The 20,841-nt window shown below is 38.6% G+C and overlaps 1 protein-coding gene across 8 annotated transcripts in view; it reads left to right on the top strand.

Annotated features, from left to right (window-relative positions):
* The window catches only part of Zbtb20 (zinc finger and BTB domain containing 20), a 262,491-nt gene that overhangs the window by 131,353 nt on the left and 110,297 nt on the right, over nt 1-20,841 (top strand). For 2 of the 8 annotated variants that reach the window (XM_051191497.1, XM_051191502.1), the window contains exon 1: nt 9,560-9,880. The exons of 5 other annotated variants lie outside the window; for them this stretch is intronic. The gene's annotated coding sequence lies outside the window, so the exon portion shown is untranslated. Of the gene's footprint in view, nt 1-9,559; nt 9,881-20,841 lie in introns of those variants that run through there. One more of the 8 variants, XM_051191505.1, reaches the window with a different exon arrangement.

Here is a 20,841-nt window from a genome sequence, read left to right on the forward strand (position 1 = left end):
TGATTTGGCTACCTGGTGCTTTATTTATTCATTCATTAGTCTTCACCATTTGTATTCCAGAAGAACAAAGGAATATGTCTTTCTTTGCATTAATTTTAAGGATGTGCAAATATATGTCTGTCAGAGAATGCATAATTATGTTTATGTAATTTTATGAGTAGCTTGCTTTAACTTAAAATATTTCCAGTCAAATTGCAGTACATAGAACATCACGGTCAACGTCATAGTGCAGAATGCCTATACTTGACACATTGGCTGAATTTCTAAAAATCTTGCAGATAAAGTGAGCATTTTAAAAAAGAATCATGTTTTCCATTCACTTCTATAATTAGTCAGGTTAGGTGTCACATGGGAGAAATAAATGGCCCAGTGTATAATTTTTTAAAAAATTAAGAATTGCAACTTTCACTTCAGTGATAATGATGCATTTATCTATAGACACTTTATGTGCATTAATTGCCCCCAAGAAAAGCCAATAAGAAGTGAATCCAATTAAACTGAAGATAGCTTGGAAGCAAATGTTCTTTGTAAACCACCATTGGAAGCAGAAGGAAACTCAGAGAGTGTAATTCAGGGCTTGTTCTCCTAGTTAAAGACTGCACAGCAGAAAAGGTAGGATTGAATACAGAACCTTTAAACAACAGCAGATGATATTCAGATGTATTCTTTGCATAATTGCATTAATGATTCATAATAAAATATATTATAATGTCCTTTCTGTTTACAGGGCTCAAAGTGGGTACCACATCCTCATAGCTTCTTAAAGAGCATTAATGTTGGAGCTTTTCATCTGAGCACAAACAATCCAGATTTCTTTAAGCAATTTGGCCATTAACTGTTTGCTTTGGGGCAGAATGCCTGTTCCTGTTCTTTTAAATCCTGAACCAGTGTCTTTGCTGTAAACTTTCCTATAGGAACACTTGTTGAGCTAATGAACATTTCTAAATAGATTCTTGGAATTAAGCAACTAAAGAATGGACTTTGAATATTTTTAACTCCCTAGTACCAGCTTTGGGTGCCATGCTTTTTTCAAGTTTATAATTCTGAATTTGTTCTTACTTAGGGAATTTTTTCTAAGTCAAGTTGGTCAAAATGGAACTATAATAAATCCTACAGAACTGCCTGTTTAGTGTGCAACTAATCCTGAACAATGAGTGATTAATTGGGGAATTTTTAAAAATCTATCCTTAGTTAGTTCTTTAGTTATAACCTGACATACTAGAATTGTTCAGTGGGGGAAACTATGGGTGTATGTGCAACTTACATGGGAAAACACATATAAATTACCATTCCCAGTGTGCTATACATACCTACACTTTCCTGCTGAAGAGTAAGTAATCAAAATAGCAACACCAGGCAGGGTCCTTAGTTCACAAAGCTTAATAGATACATCATCTATTTCAATTCTTAGAACAACATGTTTGCCATGGCACATGTTATCCGCATATACAAATAGTGTGTGAGGTTTAAAAGGATAGATGACTTGCTTAAGGACACAGAGTTCTTAAAGGGGCAGCTGGCTCTTCTGATTCACACATTGTGAGTGGCTTAGCAGAAGCAAGGACCACAACCATCCTGCAAAGCACAAAGAAAACACCAAAACGTGATGTGCAAGCTTTACTCTTCAGAGGAAGGAAGCTCCCTTGGGGGCAAAAGGATGCTACAATTCCATTCCATGCAAGAAGGAAAAAAAGATGTTTCACTATCTTCTATGAGGTGTTTTTTCCACTTACAAAGAGGCCTTTCTGAATACTGAGTTTACATTACTCAGATGCCAAAGAAATCTGATGCTTTACTATGAAAGCCATGATTTTGTCTAATACGGTTGTATTAGTCCTTTACAACCTGAGAAGAATGTGGACTGCTGTATCTAAAAAGGATCTCAATCCTACTTTAAGCAATCCTTCACATCATCTAGGATTTAGGCTTTTTTATGAAAAATTGGGTGAATATAATCAATTTGGTTTCCGGGGACATCTTGTTTTCAAATGTTGTCTGGAAAAACCAGTTTTGATGGACTGCCTTGCTAAATGGAGTGCTCCTGGACTTTGAGAAAGAACTGTGATTGTGAATCCCAAGAGCCACGGACTTTTGCCATTAGTACAAAATCCAGAGTTTTCTCCAATTCTGCAATCCAGTGAATAGGGAAAGTTTCTGATCAAAAACCTTAGTACTTGGTGCTAGAAAATTAACAATGCCAGGGACTTTGTTACTCAATATCACAACCTTCAGTTGTGTACAAACATCCAGTCAGCCCTGTAACTTGAAAATTTGGAGCTTGACAGGGTTTCTCTATGTAGCCCTGGCTTTCTTAGAACTCACTTTGTGGACCAGGATGGCCTATAACTCACAGAGATCCACCTGCCTCTGTGGACCAGGATGGCCTTTAACTCACAGAGATCTACCTGCCTCTGCCCTCTGGCCATGATTAAAGACGTGTGCAACCACCATACAGCTAAAACTCAGAATTTCTTGTCTTCACTGTTACTGTCTCAGAACCTCGGTCAATGTGAAATACCATGATGTACTCAACACCTTAGTCCTAGAATACTCACAGTTTCAATTGATATTTCTTCCACAACAAATAATTCTGAGCTATGTTTTTGTCATTGTTTATTATTTTAATAAAGTCCTTTTGCATAAATGGAACTTGTCACATCTTATAGATGCTGAGTTCAAGATCATGATCTAAGGTCACATAGCAAGTTTTAGAGCAGATAATCTCACAGGTTAGCATGCTTTTTCTTAGCCTTGTTAAACTTCACAGATTTACTCAAAATAGTGGTTCTCAATGGGACTTTAAATTCACCCAAAGGTGCTTGCCAAAATATAGATACTCCAGCATTGACCTCTGTGTATCTGACTGAGCAAGGCTAGAGTAAGAGCTAAAATTTACAATTCCAGCAAGTTTCTAACCAGCACCACTATTACTAATCTGAGGAACATTCTTTTAGGAACACTGACCAACAGACTATGTGTACTAAAATAACAGGGACACAGTAAGGCAAGTGGCTTTCTGAAAGAAGTTAGCTCTAGAGATGCTGCCTTGGGCTGCTTAATTCTCCATTTCAAACCTCCATTGGGAAAGAACAGAACAAATATGGAGTGAGGACCAGGGGGAAAAAGACTTCAGTGTTTTGAAAGAGTTTAGATTTCTGGCACTCAAAAATTGGACACTTATGGCTGAAGAGATGGCCCCGAAGTAAAAGGTACTTGCTGCTCTTTCATAGGACCCAAAAACCAAAAATCATAGGATCCTAAAACCAACATGGCAGGGTCACAGAGTCACACCCTCCAGGAATATCTGGTGCCCTCTTGTGGCTTCTGTGAGCAGCTGCACACAAATAGCATATACAGAGACATACACATAAATAAAAGTCAACACAAAAAAGAATTAGACACTGAGATCCTTCAGCTTCCCTTTAGCTGGTACTACTGTTGTGAATTAACTAGTAAATGTGTCATCCCTCAGCAAGTGTCATTAGATGGATCTTCATTGGACCTGTTAAGGACATGTTTTAAGAGTATGGCTTTGTATGAACCTAGGAGGGAATTCTTACAGCAAAAAGAAAAGACTGGTCCATGGTATGTCAACGAGACACTGGCTGATAAAGGCTCTTGTAACTTAAGCCCAGTTTGAACCAACAAAGTAATAACATCTGCCAAAGTGAATTAAAACAAAAAAAGAGCTAAGAAATTTTAGTTATATCGAAAGATAATATCCAGACCGGTGTAGCTGATAGTACCTGTATTAATTTCCTAGGCTTTTATAACAAATTACCACAATCCCGATACTTTAATACCATGCGTATTTATCCTCATTACAGTTCTGAAAGCAGAAGTCTGAACTGGTTTTACTGCACTAGAGTCAGGGATAGTCTAGAAGACAATTCACCTTCTTTCCCTTTCTGTCTTTGAAAACCTCTGCACTCCTTGGCTTATGACCCCTCTCTTGGATAGCTCCAACTCCAGCTTCTTCTGCCAGCACATCAACTGACTGATCCTCCTCCTGCGAGCTCTTTCTTCTAAGAACTTGTGACTGTATTTATAGCCTACCTAGGAAATCCAGATAATCTCCGAATCTTAACAGTGTCGGTTTAATCAATCCACAAGACCCCCTTGGCCATATAAGGTAACCTACAGGTTGTGGGAATTAGGACGTGGGTATATCATGAGGCTCTCCATCAATCTGCCTAGCACAATTCCTTTTCAGAATGTTCATAAGACGAATATCAGAATGTAAGAGTTATTTTAATAGAATTTCTCCAAAAGGACAGAGAGAAGGATTATGGAAGCAAGAATATGAAGGACATCTTGCAAAGTAGGGGTAAAGCAAACATGCAGAGAGACAGAGGAGTTGAGTCCCAGGATGGCTGCTTTTCTTCAGTTGTTTGACCTTAAGCTTATCAGATAAGCCATCTCTACAACTTAGCTTTCCTAGGCTTCAGAGAAAACAAAGCATCTCCAAAAGACCATTTTCTTCTATTATATCACTGGATTGCATTTTAAAACCAAGGTCTTGCTTATCATCACCAATATTCAGAATGAATGTTGTCCACTTTCTCTTATAATTCAAAACTCAATTAAGTTTTGAATTTTGTATATGTTCTCTCAGGATTTCTTTCTGTAAAAATAGTAGTAAGGCTATTAAAAAAATATGTAGTATGAGTACTTTCATTGGCTAATTTTGTTTGTTCATTTGTTTGTTTTTTTGGTTTTGTTTTGCAGGGGGACAAGGTTTCTCTGTACAAAATTCCTATTTCTTTGTCCCTTTGTCCGGAACTCACTTTGCAGACTAGGTTGGCCTCAGACTCACAGAGATCCAATCCACCTACCTCTATACTGGTTTTAAAGATGTACACTATCACTGGTCAATAGCTAATTCTTAAATATCCTACTGAATAATATAATTTTGAGTATCAAATCACTAGTGTTAGGGTGATATTCATACCCATTTTATATAATGGAAACCTAGGGCCTAGATAAAAATGTTGTATTAAGAATTGTGAAAACATTTAGTACTTCCAGCTTCTATGGGATATCATCTACCACTGTGAGCAGTAATCATTTGACACAATGCATTAAATATGCCAAACAGAATAGAAAGTCCTTGTTCCCACAGAGGTCAGTCTCAAAGCATTAGTGACTAACAAAAAAGGCAGTCCCTGAGAAATCACCGAGCAGTGCCAATAAATTAGGATAGGCTGTTTGTTGATTTGTTTATTGTACTTAGGCCTGTTTTCAGATAAGGTCATGGAATTAACCTTTGATTCTCAAAAAGAAATAGGACTAGTTTGATGTAAAATGTAAAATTAGGGTCATCCCATAAGCACTGACTTTTAAGTGATGATTCAGAAAGGACCACAAAGAACCATTTGGAAGAAGTTTATAAGAAAGGAGACTTTGAGAGCTGAACTAGAAAAGGTGCTTGAACGTAAATCAGACTCTGGAATATGCAAAGTTATGGCATTTATTATTATGTGCAGAGTATGCAGAGTTTTGAACTAAAAGCTAGAGAAGCAAAGGTCTAGAAACTCTCGTGCATAGTAAATAAATTAACACTTTTTTCTGCTTTCCATATAACTTACATTTGGTGATTTATTCTTGTAGGTATGCACCAGTAAAGTGTGATGAACCATGTGTGAAGCTACTTTTTTGTGCATGTGACTAAGACATAGGCCTCAGGGAGCTTATTGTGGTGTGTGGTCACAGCCAGTCTTTCATAAACCAAAAGTTGTTCAGGAAAAGGGGAGGAGTGTGTCTACTTTTGACTGTCAAGCTTCTGAACTTACTAAGCTCAGTTTTCTCCTCTAATAAGTCATGGTCTAATGATCAGATTACTAGCTGTTCTAAACGAGACTTATATTGGTCTGTTATATGTGCAGTGCCTAGGCCTTCTGTATACTCGAAAAGCATAGGAAATTTCATTGACATATTTTTACCAAAACAATACACAGAATAAAGAAATTATTTTATCATAAGCAGGTCACCAGTTCTTGAAATGTCTACCCTTGAAGAAAAAAGTACATATTATTGGAATCCTATCACCAAGAAAATGGCATAGTAATCTGTTTATTTAAAAAAGAAAAGAAAAATAATAATCTGTTTGAGTGCCAAATAGAAATTCTAACTTCAGCTAGTTATCTTTGTTTTTTAATGACTTTATTCTTTTCCCTATTCATTTATTTATTACATGTCTACTATATACTAACCATTTAGTGTGAAGGGAGAAAGCAAACGGCCTAAGTTATGCAAACCTTAAATATAACTACATGTTTGTGTGTGTTCATATGCTTTTTAAAAGAGCATGTCTGTGACAGGGAGTGAAGGATAGCATTGTCAGGGGACAAATTAAAGAGACACGATGTAATTATCCAAACTGGAATTAAGCCAATTAATAACCTGTGTGCTAACACTGCCCTCAAAGTGCTAAAAATAGCATCGGATACTTAAATGCCCTAGGTGGTCATGGTCAGTAGTCTTCCCCTCACCCAGTCTCAACACTGCCAGGGTGTGTGCACCCCAGCTTGTGGACAAGGACTGCCTGCACCTGAGAGGCACCAATGAGATAATCAAAACTCTCAAGCATCTCAAAGGTAACGATGATGAGATTTGTATTATTTCCACTGAAATTTTTAAATGCATTTTATTCATTTACTGTTCATTTAATCTACCAGTTTGTGAAACCTACTGGGTGCCAGGATAGCACTGTTGCAGAGAATGCAGGCTTAGGGTCCTATTGCCTGGGTTTAATCCCAGCTCTGTTTACAGCCCTGTAACTTAGCAAATCTCATGACCTCACTGTAGTTGAGACTCCTCTGCTATGAAATGAAGGCACTGGAGTATCTAACTCACAGTGTTGCTGTGACAGTAATTTATAATAGAAGTGCTGAATCCAAAGCAACTGTCCCAGAATATACTGGGTGTCGTCCTTATTGTGAGCCAGAAAATATTCCTGAATTTGAGAATAATGAATTTTGTGGCTTTCAGATAACTAACAACTTGTAAGTTTGTATTTTAGAAATTTAGGGTTTGAACTTTCCTGATCTCCACTGCCAGCCCTTTCTAGTATAAGTCTGCATCTTCCATCTCTGCTTTTCTGTTTGGTTTTAAGTCCTGAGCTGCCAGGCTTTGGATAGAATATACTCAGCACACCCATAGTTCATAATTGTGCTTATTTAACCTTCTTATCAAGCCTTTCTCGCTAACTACAAGGTAGTAACAAGTCTGTGTACTTTCCTTATATTAGTTTAGTATCTTCAACTGGGCCAGTATCATCACTTTTTACAGATGGGAAAACTGAGGCTCTGAGCAAAGCTGTGCCTCGTGAAATGTTATACAGCTGTGTTTGCTGTGAAGCTTGTGTCCTCCATTTGCAGTGTGCCAGCATGCATTTGTAAACGGCTCCCTTCCCTGCCCTGCCTTGTCATATAATTTGAGACCTGCAGGAGCATAAGCCAATGTCAAAATCATTTCTCTCCCCCCCCCCCCGCCCCTCCAAACTGACTGGGGACCTTGTATTTCCAGCTAGTCACAGCAGCTATTGGTAAAGAGGTCAGTGTGCAAATACACAAAATCACTTTGGCTATGACTTCTTTCCAGTGCTTGCTTTTAAGTGAGTTCCAGGTGCCTGACATTTCTTTCGGTTTTCTTCTTTCACCCTAAGTAGCACTGTGTTACTGAAGCATGACTGACAGATTTTGCTTTTATATACATCATGGTTCTTGTTTTAGGATGAGAGGCTTAATCTCTCCAGTAACATCTGATGGCACTGTTCTTTTTATAAGCACCCCATCCTTTAAAAACACACACCCTCAATTTTCTGTTGTCAAGAGAGGGCTCCTTAGTAAATGTGATCATGTGTCCCCGAAAAGATGTAATCAAATTCATGATCAAATAATACAATTGCCCCCCTTTTATTTTTGGTGGCATGTTTCAATTGAATATATCAGAAAAGTTGCCCATAGCTAATTGTCTAGGTAGGAAATCTCATTAGTAATTTAAAACTCTATCATAAACTGAAAGACTCAATCTCATTCACCCATACAGTGCCTGTATTCTAGAAATGTGTTGTATGAAAAACCACCTCTTCTTACATGGTGGCACACAGCAGATGATGTTCACCCAGGAGAGTCTGGGTGAGGTCTTTGCAGATCAACCCACTGCCTGTGTTAGTTTGAAAATGTAGCACAACCTATGCTTTGCTCTGACTGGACTCCATAATGTTACATTTGTCTGCCCTACTCTGAGAATGAGTAGGAAAAAAAAAAAACTTACTTTCCCTTGGATATAGACATCTGGGGAGAAATGGAGGTTTTTGTACTAATTCTTTGGATTGAGGAATCTTGTTATCCTAGAGGCAAGGGTAATTTTCATCTGTTGGACCAGAATCTTTAAGGAATTCTGGTGACTTGGTGATACATGAAACAGCTTTCCAGGCTTCTAGAACTCTAGGTTCTAGCATTAACACAGTTATTGCCTTTGTGATTTATTGCTCCAAGGTTTTGGGCCTCAGTTTCCTCCCTTGCTGAATGAGGGATGGGAGAGGTTCATCTGTAGGTCTTTTTCCAGCTTTGTATTCTCTGGGTCTGCAAATCGCCTTCAGTGTCTGCCGTAGTCTGCCTTACCAGCTCTGTTTGTCACAAAGATTAATCCATTTTAACTGTACCTTGGAGTGCACCCGGGAGAGGAGGATGGATGGATTGTTTTGCACCTATTATTGCATCAGAACTTTTGCCTTTTAGACAAGATCGTGCCATGCCTAAAATCTGTCTGCCTGTCTGCCCACTGACTCTGTGCTGATCTCTTTCCATGGTACCTCTTTCCAGCATCCATCTCCCTCCAAGATCTAGATTCGGCATCTGACTGTACCTGTCTTGTTCTCTGCAGCATCTGTCTGCTACACTCCTAGACCATCGTTAATAAACTTTCACACATGACACACAACCTCCCAATATGCTGGCACCTGCTTACAAATATCTACAATTCATAAAACCAGGGGAGAAAACTGCATTTTTTAAAAAAAAGACCTCTATCTAGTGCCATTTGTATCTGCACTTTTTGTTTAGTTGTAAGTTTTAATAGTTCCCCCTTTGAGGGTTTGTCAGTACGAGCAGTATTGCTTATCAGAACACACCAACAGTCTTTTTGTAATATTCGCTTTCCCCTCTGGTTCAGCCGAGCCTGCTGACAGATCATTCAAATTCAATTGTTTTATGTCTAAGCCGAACAGCTAATTAAAGTAGGGATGATTAACCTGACTGGCAGTGTCGCTCTCCCTCTCGCGCTCGCTCTCTCTCCCTCTCCCTTTCTCTCTCTCCCTCCCTCCTGCTCCAATCAGTCTTTTTCTCTCACACTCTCTCTCCTTCTCGGTGTGTCTCTGTCTCTCCCTCTCTCTCCTCCCTCTCTCTTCCTCTCAGTCTCTCTCTCCCTCCCTCATTTGCGCTCTCTCTCTCTCTCTCTCTCTCTCTCTCTCTCTCTCTCTCTCTCTCTGTCTCTTGCTCTACTGTTTTTTTTTTCCTCTCTCTCTCCTAAACGTGGTCTGCTTGCTGATGGCAGAATGGCACTCGGAGATTTGTGCATTGTGTCTGGTTTCCTACGGGCAGGCTGACCCAGTGCCTCCAGGGACTTATCAATAGACCACTCAGAAGAGACACAGACAGGAGAGAGGAGGAGGGGTGGGGGGAGAGAGAGAGAATCAATATCAAGAATAGAAGGAGCTCCGAAGCCATTTTTTTTTTAAAGAAGTATCGGGACTTGGGAGAGGGTGACAAAGAAGGTTTTTCAAAGAGGCAGTGGAGGAGGTTCTAATAAATTTGGAAGGAAACAGTTCCCTGTCTTGGGAAAAGGAGAACTCCTGACTGATTAGCATTCACACCAGGTATGAGATGTTCTACCCCTTATCACTGTGTCGAAACCGAGGTGGAAAGGCTTTTTTTTTTTTTTTTTTTTTTTTTTTTTTTTTTTTTTTTTTAAGGAGACTAAGGGAGCATGTATTTTGCTGTGTTTGTTGTTGGGGGGTTAGAGGGGCGGCGTGAAGCTGTGGGCATTTGTGTTTGGGAGCAGAGAGAATGGAAGCAGTACACGGGGTGGGAGAGAGTATGGAGTGTGTTACTGTCTTCCCTGTCTTTGTGCACCCCTGGGGGGTACCCAAGTTCATTTCTAGCAGGTGGATTTAGAGGGGAGTTACTTAACGCTTGACCGCCAGTTTTGAAAAAAAAAAAAAAAAAAAAAAGAAAGAAAGAAAAGAGAGAAAAAGAAAAAACGCTGCTTCCTAGGGTCTGTTAAAAAGGAAGCTCCAATTTCTCTCCTCTCTCTCTCTCTCTCTCTCTCTCTCTCTCTCTCTCTCTCTCTCTCTCTCCTCTCTCTCCCTCTCTCTCTCCCCCTCTCCCTCTCTCACTCACTCTCTCTCTCCTTCCCTCCCTCCCTCTCTCCCTCTCCCCCATCCCTCTTCCCCTCTCTTCTTTTTTTCCTCTTCTAACCAGACAGCGGGAGGGTTCCTGGCTCCCAGCCAGCCCAAAAGCCTCTAAGTGTTTTGCACTTGTTTCAGGGAGTAGCTGCCCGGGGATTTTTCAGCATTTTCACTGGAGAACAAAGAGTTCTTTACAAAGGGAGGGGGGGCTTAATGTCTGATATATGTTTTTCTATTTTTATTAGTTTTTTGCCTGAAAAACAGAAAGACAGGAACAGAACATTACTCTATAAAGACACAAAGACATTCAAAAGAAATCTACTTATCTTTTCTCTCCATCACCCCTACATATATACATGAAAAATTAAAAGGAATGACTAATTAAGTTGGCTGTGTTGCTCTTTTCTCCTTTTCCAATCTTTCTAAATTCAACTGTTCCTCTGCTCACTCTGCTGTTCTTTCCTGCTCACAGTAAAAGTTGCCCAGGATGCACCCTCTCTTAGCATGTCTCTACCATTTTTGTGTCCCTGGAATCTTGTAGGAGAAACAGCAAGAGCCCATCAAATAATCAATTTAGTAGCAAGAACACCCTCTACTTTTGCCACTTGGATAAAAAGTTAATTATGGGATTTGAGCTCCCCAAATACCAATGGGGTACATCAGTTCATTTGATCTCGCAAGTTTTTGCATCCATCTGCTGAAAAAGCATCACTGTGTCACTTGTCAGTTAAAAGAGAAGGTAGTAAGGGGGTAGGTAGTTATCTTTTATATTTTGTTTCTATGACATAAATGACCAAACCCCCAGAGACATTACTTGTCCTTTCTATGATATATTAGTTCAAGAAAAAATAGCCTAGACAGAGGTTTTTCAACAATTGTGATTGCCACGTAGCTTTGTATTCTGTTTGATGTTTTGCCTATGCGTGTGTATTTCCACTATGAATTTGTGTTTGTAGCAAACATTCCAGAATTCTTATCATTTTCAAATTAATCCTCTAGCAAGAGAAGAGAAAAACCAGAATGTAAACTGTGTGTGCAAAGTGTATTAAACAGTTGTATATCTTTTTATACTTGTTGTACATTTATATTTTCATACTAATATCCTTCAATTATAATCCCAAGGAAATGATTTATTTCCAAAAGTTCTACTTTGTAATGCATTTATATTTTGATTGTTGTTTAGAAATCTTTGGAAGGTACATAATGGACACCAAACTGAGCAAAGGGTAAATTGCTACAAGCACCTCAAAAACCAAAAACCCAGATTAGCTGAGCAGCTAACCGCACAGAACTGTGGCTCAGAGGAGGCAACTACAACAGTTGCTCACGAATCAGAAACTCTTTCCTCCTTTCTTCCTCCCATTTATGGAAAAAATGTAATCTATTCATTATCCCTGGGAGGGGAAACTATAGGAAATACTACAGACGTATACATTTTCCCATATTTATGAAATGTGTGTCTCTCTGTGTTTCTTAAGGGCACAGTGTTTATGGGGCAGAGGGCAACGCCTCACTAGTCAGCCCTCCTGGCTGGGAGGTCCGAGTGCCTTGTGTTTGAAGTAACTTGATAACAAGGAGTCTTTTCGGGAGCCCTTCTATGTGTATGCTCCTTCAGTAATGACCCTCAAATTAAACCTGGCACTGGGTGGCCGAGCTAGCACTTGACCTCATGGAAATATACTAGAAGTAGGGGAAGTTAGGCAAATCCAAAATTTCTAGGCTAGATCACTTGTTACAGTTACATGTTTTCTTGAGGAAAATTCTTGAATTACACTCAGATGTCTATATTTTTGTAGCATTTGTAATGCTTTTAATAGTGCTTGAGGAGTAAATGATCTTAAAATGAAAGTCAGCCATCAAAAATAAAAGAAACTAAGTCTTTAAAAGTTTTAGATTGAAAGCAAGAGGTTTGGGAATTTTTTCCCTCCCCCTTTGCCCCCAAACCGGACTTGGTTTCTTTTTCTTTTCCTTTCTTTTCCATCCTGAACCCTTTTGTTGCTGCAGCTGTTGTACCTGCATATTTTGATTTGTGTGTGTGTCTCTTCTCTCCACCCTTCCCCTCTCCCTCTCTGGCGTTTGATGTGACCAGAGTGTTTTCTCAGAGGGACAGAGGGACCAGGAAGAGGCTGTTGCTGAAGGCAGCAGTGGCTCCCTTCATCCAAGGCAGGCAGCTCCCATGAGCTAGCTGTGCCCCCGTCAGAGCACAGGGAAAGGTGATAGCTGTCATTCGTGGATTCTTCGTAGATCTGACCTGAGAGTAACACATTCACAGTCGAGGAGAAAGGGGAAAAATAGAGGAGGAGGAAAGAAAAGCTCTTTGAGCTGGAATACACTGGCCCTTTCTTCCTGGAGGCAATCCGCTCTGGTTCTTGGCGACGTGTCCTGCACTATCAGATATCATATGACTTTTTATTTAGATTTCTTTTTGGAGAATGGCCTGTTAGGACTCTGTTTGTTTTCTTTTATTTAATTTCCTTCTCCCTTCACCCGCTAGTTTTGTGTGTGTGTGTCAGAGTGTGTGCACGCATGCATATGTCTGTGCAATTTTTATCTTTGTTTTTGTTCTAATGATCTGATGCTTTATTTAAGGACAAAGCTTTAATTATTTCAGTATAGTGGTTTAATCACTTGCCAAAAAGAAACCTCATTCTGGGATTTTTGGGGGGTCCATTTTTAAACACATCCATTAACACAGGAGGCTGCAGCTGCTAAATGCCTGCTGGTCAGACCTTGGCCCACTCCCTCACCTTCATGTTCCCCTCCTCCTCAGCAGCCTGCCCAGCACTGTGAATTAGGAAACACCTGTGCAGAGTTGGGAGGGAAATAAAAGTAGAGGCAACTTCTCCAAATCCGCACTCCTAGTTTCACTTTAATAAACTTTTTTTTCAATCCTCGATTTTTATTTTATTTTATTTTATTTTTTGTGGCACTCTCTGTTGAGCTTGAAAACATCAGAGATAGTTAAGGATATGTCTGGAGCTTTTGTGAGGCCAGCTGAGCGCCACTGGAAAGTGGAGCAGGAGTTGCAATCCATTCAGAGACTTAAGAACTAAGTAAGAGGTTTAAAGAAGGTCTTTCAGATCCGTGGGCTGTTCGTTCTGGGTTTGGTGAGAGATGATAAATGGGATATTTAGGGTATTCGAGACAGAGGAGAAATTCCCAAACAGGAGAGAGACAGGCATTTCTGCTTCGATTAGTATTTTAAAACCTTAACTCAATCAAGTTTTTTTGTATATCTCAAAATTTCACTGACTATAATGAGTGATTGGCTACCTTTCCACACTTGCTATGAAAAGCAGCTACACTGACAGGTATTGCTGAATTTATCCTAAAATTTGATGTATTTCTGTTTTACTTTTGAAGAGTTCAGATTTTAGTTAGAAAAGAAAAAACATAACTTCTCTTGATATGCATAAGATTGTCTATACATTATTCTTGCCATACAGAACATACTAGATCCTGATTGTGTGTGGATGTGTGTGTGTGTGTGTGTGTGTGTGTGTGTGTGTGTGTGTGTGTGTGTGTGTAATAACACACAAGACTGCCTTAAAGGGTCAGGTGACTGCTACATGCTTTAGATCTGTAGTTTTTAGTTTCTTGTGACTTGCTCTGAAATTATTCATCATGAACCTTTAATGTGCAATGTCTTTTCATAACCAATTTTGTTGAAACTTGAAGAGAAATTTATTCCACCCCTTTAAGAGTACCCAAAAGGGAAGGGAGAACTATTCTCCTTCGGCTCAAAAAAAAAAATTTTTTTTTTAGAAACCTTTTTCCCCCCAACGGAAAACTCCAAAACAGCTCTGTCTCAGAACATTAAACTTGGCATGGATAAGAAATGTGAGTTTTGCTTTGTTTGAGGAAATTTGTTTTTGAGACAACAATGTTATAAATATTTTTAAATTGCCTGCTGAGCATGCGCTGTCTCTGACTTTATTCATAGTTTTAAATACACACCAAAGTGCAGTCTTCTGAATGGCCACAGGTAAGGCTGTCGATTTGTGTGATCCTTCTCTGAGGCACCTTCAGTGAGTCTACTCTGTTTTCCACAAGGAAAGGGGGCAAGAGCTGAGTTCAGACCTGGATATACCCTTCTAACTATCATAGAGAAAAAGTGAACTGCCTACTAAGGCTTGCACCCTGTACTTAGGGTAAGTACTATTCAACTTCTTTCCTATGCAAGTTGCCTGCCTTAACTTTCCGGCTTAGTACTAATAGAGAGTACATGGAGAAAAAATTAACTCAATGAGGAATTTGACTGAAACAGAAAATTTGCAGATTTTTAGGGACATCTATTGTGCATAAATTTAGGAATATGTGAATTTGCCAGTAAAATGCTGGAAGCTCAGTGCTTACAGAGCAAAGATGTGCTAGTCTGAACATGTCTGATCTCATCTGGAATCGAAAGCTAAATCTAGGTGGGCCTGTAATAATACCAGAAAAGGAACACATGTATCTTTTGTGCAAGCTTTTTTTTTTTTTTCCTTAAGCCAGCCTTCCAAAGGCAAATGACAAAAGAAGTAGATTCTCCTTTCCTTTACTTAGTCCTCTACTTTCCTTCTGCAGAGACATGCCCAGGTGTTCTTGCTTGTTGTTTGTTGTCATTGCTGCTGAAGTGCAGTCCCTCCTGTCACTAACAGTGACACTTCCCATTTTCCAGAAAGCTTTATCTCCATGGCTCAGTTTGATGTTGCCTCAGTAGTCATCTATTTCAGGTCTGCGATGTCCCTCTCAACCTTTGCAATACCGATAGATAGATTCGTGCTAGGGTATAGCTCTTCAATAGTTGTTTGTTATAGTTATGGTAGAGATTTTTTTCATTTGGGGAGGCTTTTATAACTATCCAAGCAAGTTACTTTCTAAGATGAAATTTCTCATACTTATTTGTGTCTCATAACTGAACTTGTTTTGTAAAGATTTTTTTAAAAATCTTATTAGCCATTTGGGTTTTGTTGTTATTGTTTTCTTTTTGTATTTTCATTTTATGAATTTTAAATATTATAATAAATGTAAGTGATCAGGCTTTTTAACAAAATACATGTTGCTGTACAATGCTTTTCTAATTCTGTTTTCTTTATGCAGTTTATGGTCAAATTCAAAAATTCAGGGTGTTAAAAAGAAATATTAACAAGCCTATAAGTAACCTACTGATATTTTCAATACACAACTTGAAATAATTCAGTTTTGCTTTTTGTTCCTCATATTACCTTTCACTGCCAAACAACATTCATTTATGCAATTGGAGAGGTGTGTGTGTGTGTGTGTGCGTTCTGTGTATATAGATTGTGAGTGTGTATATATGTGTGTATGCTGGTACATGAATGCATATTTGCATATGTTGCAAAAATACACAAAGCCACGTAACATTTATTTTAATTTTATTTTTATATAAAAATAATGAGCTTTTATCATTTTTCTATAATTTAAAAATCCAATACTGTTTTCTCTATCTGATTATTTTCCACATATGCTTCTAAACATCCGTTTATATTCTTATAAGTTATCTTAATTTCTATTTCATAGGTCTTACACACTCCTGTGTTTTATGCAAGTATATTAATGCTGAAGTTTATTCAGATACCACTGGCTTTATTCCATATCTGTTAGTGTGTTAACAAGTGGTTTTTTTGTTTTGTTTCACTTTGATTTTTTTCTTTTATTTTTTTCTAAACTAGAGAGAATAAATGTTTCTATATGTCACTAGTATTCTGAGAAAGAAACTTTTAAACCTCTGATCTCCTAAAAAGCTTTCAAACAAACATGAACTAGCATCTTTACCTTGCATCTCGTGGGTCCATTTGTCCATGAGGTGCCATCAGCAACCCTGAAAAAAACAGTGATAAGTATGACATGATACTTTTTCTGGTCATAGAACTAGTAACTACCAACAAAAATTGTGGCATATGTAGGGAAATGCCAAGACCTTTTCCAATAAAATCAGCTGTTTTATGCTTCTTTTTTTTTCTCTCTCTCTCTCTTTCTCTCTTGAATTTTGTTTGTGACTTTTTGGTTTGCTGTAGCATTTCCCTATAATCTTAGGAAGCCACAGCAAATTCCCAATGCCACAGCAACACTGCAGCCAAGGAGAGCCAAGGAGCTGGTCCTGGGGGCTGTAGCCTTTCTCAGAAATCATACAAGGTAGAGGGAGTAAGGAAGCTACTCTTTTTTTTTTTTTTTTTTTTTTTTTTTTTTTTTCTTTCCCTAGTTTATTCAACCAGTCAGGGACAAAGTTTTTCTTCTTGCATGTTTCCTTCACCTAGCTAAGGCTTTTCCTTCAATGCCAGTGACTTTCTATTGCTTCCTAGAGATGGTTCACGTAGCAAAGCATCCTGTTTTCGTTTTATATTGAAACACAGAAAGCTTTGAAAACAGGGTAGGACAAAAGAAGGGGACTTAGGGCATCTGGGAAATATCCAAAAGAGCATTAGGCTCAAACTAGTTGTTAAGATGGTCATGTCTGCAACTTATCTGCTCTCTCCAGGGCTTCTAAGTGTTAATGTAATGAAGGGATAACTATGGGGTGCAAACTGTGATCTAACTGATTCAGTAGATGGAGCTCTTCCCCCTAAGTCTGTATTTAAATTAACGTCCCATTGCAGTTTGTGGGACTCTGTTTTAAGGTGTATCGTGATACACACATAAACAAAAGCCTTTGTAGCTCGAGGAAGAGATTCCCTGGCACTTTTTAAAGACATAAAGCATTTGTTCGGAAACAAACTGCAGGGGAGCAGTAAGGATAGGGTGGGAAGTGGGGTTTACCTATCTAAATTTCTCCCTGTGGTTCTTGATACTCCTAAGTGTGAAGTTAAAACCTAACAGTTTTCATATGAGGGACTATAAACCTAGAAAACTATATAGCATGTACAGTGTTTGGCTGTGTTCGTGACAAGCCTTTCAAGCTATGTGAACTGTACGGCGCTCCTTTCATTTGCCTCGCAAAGGAATCTTAATGCTGTAATGCAATTGTTTCATCTAGTTAGTCTAGAGAATCTGGCTGAAACGCTACAAATTCTGAATGGTGACAGCACCATGGATGGCAAGGCAGACTTGTGAGGTGCCTTTATAAAAGCAAAAATACCTTCAACAAGGACTGAAAATAGATCTCTGGTGTCTGCTTTGATACAGAAAGAAATACTTGTTTATTTCTTTTTAAATTAATCAAAATGATTAATTGCCACAGCATTCTTGTCAGTTTGTATTATCTTCAGCACCAATAATAAGTTTGATCATTGCCCTTCCCTGGTGCCAGGATAGAAAATGCATGTAAGATGTAATAAATTCTCTTCCTTGGTCTATGTCTTCCCACAGACTGGAGGTGTTATTGAGTATCTCTTGTTAAATCTTGATAAGATCATTTGGTCAAAATAGAACTGGCATTGGCCTTACTACCAAAAGAAATAGCATTTTTAGAGGTCTTGGATTTCCTTTGCACACCACGTGTCTGAGTTTGATACACTCCAGGAAAATAGAGAGGATGAGACAAAATTCTTCCTAAGCAGCCGCCGTAGGCCAAATACTGAAACAGTGCCAACCCGGACCAATCATGCAGGCTTCTCAGAAGATGCGTGCTTTGCTGAGCACTTCTGTGAGGAGAAGAGGGAGGAAGCCCTTAAAACTGCATTCAGATGAATGAGTTTTCACTAATTTCAGCAAAGTCCGTGATAGTGAATTCAGTAACTTTGCTTGCTTTCGTAAAGTAGAACATCTGAGTGTTCTGAGCCAGCTGAGGCTCCCCAAGTGTTGTTCTCCCACATTTTTTGAGCAAAAGTATCTTTCTGAATTTAAACAAATGAAAAACTTCTCACAGAGAGCAAAGAGTAAAATTAATGGAAACTCAAAATCAATTCCAAACCCATTTCTGGCATGATGAGAATAACATTTGTGCTGTGTTTAAAGCAGTTTAAAACAAGAAAACGATAAAATGATCAATATACTTAAAGCCAAAAATAACCAGGGGGGAACAACCTGCAACCCGTTCCCAGTCCTGAAACTCTACACTTCAGATTAAATGTGAAAATAAATGGATATATCTTTTATAAGGCGGCACTCAGAGCCTTATAACATAAACAGCAATGATGAGAAACCAGCTATCCAGTGTTCTTGCTTGAGCTACATTTTTTAAGAGTTTAGGATAAACATTTCTGGAGCTAAACTATTGTGCATTTATTTATATGCATGCACATACCATGACCATAAAAAGGACAAAAGTTAAAAACCATGCATTGCCTGTGAAGGACATTGACACTCTATAGTCTTTATACTATAAAAAGGAAAACAAAAAATTAAGGCTTTAAGTAAAGCTAAGGAACATTTAAGGCTACACCAGAAAGTCAATGAATGGACAATGTGGGTCAGATTAAATATTCCTTTAAAAAAAAACTTAAGTTCTTTCCTGATTTATTGAATCCAATACATACATAGATACACATTATACATATTTTATATCTATTGCTTTAATAGATTACTCTTAAGGACTAAGTTAACATTAAGAAATTTGAAACCTGTGGATTCAAGGTCAGTGAAATGCCACTATCTGAATTTACAAAATTCTCTAGTCTTAAGATTTTGCTCCCAATTAGCAATGTTATCACTGTATCAGAGTCATTTCACTGACAAAGTATTTATTGATCATGTAAAATAACATATCTACTTGAAACCGTCTGAAGAAATCAAAGACAACAAAGTCCAAATGTATTTCATTTTGTTGAACTAAGGTGCAGTAGGAATGATGATAATTCTAACAAGCACCATGACAAATGTAACTACAGAGAAGCATGTGTGATTACATCAGTAAGAGCAAACTCAATGAGCAAGGTCAGGATGCTGAGACTCAGAGGCCATGACAGCGTAGGGACTAATGATTAGTTATTGGAGATGTTTAAAGCTTGTGGCTGGGAACAGAATTAACAGATATGGAAGAAGAGTCAATCAACTTTAAAAGTGGATAGAGAGGCAGTACTTTTCCTATAGGGTATAATCAAGTACAGAATTCAACTCTTCCAGGGGATTACAGTAACATTATAAGCTTTGGTTGTCCAGGGTGATAATGGTTGTATAGAAAAAGCTAATGTGCACATCCGCTTAAAGAGTCATAGGAGTGGAACTGCTAGAACCAGTTGTCATGCTATTGACTGAAATTTAAAAAGCTCAGCTTTAAATGTCCAAAAGCAAATGCCAGCATTATAGAGCCATAATCACTATATCTCAAAGACTGAAGGAACCTAAAGTATCTCAATGAAACAATGTTGGACTATCTGATAATAAGGCCATGTAAATTTATCCTTTTTATGTGGGGGGGCATGTGTGCATGCGCGCAGGTGCGGGCATGTGTACATGTGTGTGGCTTGTATTTGGAAAATAGAATTTTAGCTGGAAAGCTTAAAGCAGAGAGATTGAAACTGCACAGATTCATCTGGACCAGTGGGGCTTGTGCACTAGTTCCTGTGAACAGTGGTTCTAAACAGGGAAGAGCAGTGGGCTTTACAGAGAACCAGAGGCTTAACAGAGTAATTTTACCTGGGATTAAACTACTAACTTTGCCAATAAGAAAACTTACAAATGGCAAAGTGACAGCTTACTCTTAAAATGAGAAAGGTAAAAGTAGAACATGAAGGAAAGTTCCCTGACCCTGTGTACCCCTGCCCAGGACAGACCTATAGAGCTAGAGAGGGTTGATATTCCAGAAGTAAATGAAGAAGAAAGCCTTCTGGCTTCCTATCTTGGTATTGATAAGCTCACCTTAAAGGGGGAAGGGGGAAGCCTGTGTGGTGTTTTGGAAAATGATAGAAAAGCACCATGCAAGTCCTAGAGGATCCTTAGAGTTTACACTACTCCCATGACCCCACAAAAACAAAGAAAGGAGAAGAAGAAAAGGAAGGAAGAGAAAGGAAGCACTTGGTGGTCACTACTTTCTTTTGAAAAGAAATCTGCCTTACCCCCATGAATCTGCTGCTCAGTTCATGCATTTGGTCACCAGAGTCTGAGTTCTAATCAGGCAATGCTGACTCACTGAGCTGACACAAGCTACAAGCAGCTCCTCCTTGTCTCCTAAGCATGTTCCATGTTTTCTTATCCCTTTCTCCTCAGAGTCCCAAATTCTCCCTCCTTAACTCATATAACACCTTGTATACTTTACAAATTCTTGTCATACTCTGTTTCATAGATCAGCTTCTGGTTTGTAAAATAAAAAATAATTCTATGTAATTTGGGGCAGTGAACATATTTTTATCGAGCCTCATTTTCCATTTTTGTAAGCAGGAAAATAATGGCCACCTTGCTTGGGTATTATAAAGATTTTTAGGAAATGACATCAATAAGGTGTTTACCATAATGAATAGCCAAAGGTTACCCACTCAATATCAAATTTATTAGTACTATCACTACTATTGCCCTACCTCTAGGTATTTCCCTAGTAATATAATATTTAAAGT

Source organism: Phodopus roborovskii, unplaced genomic scaffold (genome assembly GCF_943737965.1).
Source record: "Phodopus roborovskii unplaced genomic scaffold, PHOROB, whole genome shotgun sequence".
In the NCBI taxonomy this organism is placed as follows: domain Eukaryota; kingdom Metazoa; phylum Chordata; class Mammalia; order Rodentia; family Cricetidae; genus Phodopus; species Phodopus roborovskii.